We start from the raw sequence: 1,180 nt of genomic DNA, 5'->3' as shown, positions 1-1,180 counted from the left end.
CAATGGCGCCCCTTTTTGCACCTAGGGCAAATGGTCTTGGGCAAGCCATGTAGGGCTCTGGACTCAGCAGGGCATTCTTTAGAAAAGTGACCAGGTTGTTTGCAATTGAAGCAAGTTTTATCCCTAGTAAAATTTTGAAAGGCAGCTCCTATCGCGAGGCCCATTGCATGGGCTGTCCCAATTCCTGAACATAGTTTAATGTAGTCAGAAAGAGGGCCCTGCCTGTGGGGCCTGATGGCTTCTTGGCATGCTGAATTAGCATTTTCATAGGCCAAGTGTTTAACAAAGGCACTATCTTCAGATTACCCGACTAATCTTTTGGCCACGCTGGTGAGGCGGCTGATAAAGTCAGCGTATGACTCATCCGGCCCTTGGCGTATCTTAGCCAGCGAGGAAGTGGCGGGCCCCTTAGGGGGAAGACGCCGCCATGCCTTGAGTGCGGCATTCTGTATCTGAGCTAAGAGGCCCGGGGGAAAGGCAGCCTGTTGCAGATGTTCCCTCTTTTGTAACATTCATCACAAGGCCCTGGGCCCTCAGATGGCTCGATTTCAGTTTCCTCAGAGAGGCCAATGTTGGTCTGTTCAGGTTCTTAAGGTTTCAATAAGAAAAGGCAGTTACGGGAACTTTCTCAGGTCCAAAGGTCCGATAATAATCCTGAAGTGCATGGCCTACTCTTTTCCATCTTTTTTGGTCGATTGTCCCTTCCAGGGGGAACCAAGGGCATGTATCATGAATAAAGGAGAAAAATTGTTTAAGATCTTTTCCTGAAACCTTAATCCCTCGTGCTCTGAGGGACTCCTTGAGTCCCTGAAGAAATTGTCCCTGAGAATCCAAAGAGTTGCCCATGCTGTCTGAGAATCGCCCTTGCGTGAGCCTCACCGGTCAGTATAAGTGCTGACACACACCCGACAGACCCAGTCGCCTGTTAGTAACCGTAGATCTTCGGTGGATGGCTTAGAAGGAACAAGTACACCGCTCCTCCTACTCCAAGCAAGCTGGCAATTTCTCAGGAGCTGGGGTCCCTCCCTATTGTGGGACTGAGAATCTCAAGCACTAACAATGCCTATCTATTGGGTGCGTCAACCTTACCTTCTCTTCTACCAATCTGTCTCACGGCAGTCGTTCCGTGGCGATCTCGGGGGTTCGTGGGGGGTGCCTGTGCAGGCTCTCTGTGGTTGAC

Source organism: Nannospalax galili, unplaced genomic scaffold (assembly GCF_000622305.1).
Source record: "Nannospalax galili isolate Female #2095 unplaced genomic scaffold, S.galili_v1.0 scaffold678, whole genome shotgun sequence".
NCBI classification, from domain to species: domain Eukaryota; kingdom Metazoa; phylum Chordata; class Mammalia; order Rodentia; family Spalacidae; genus Nannospalax; species Nannospalax galili.
The sequence above is the reverse complement of the archived record's forward strand: the minus strand, read 5'-3'. Positions refer to the sequence as shown.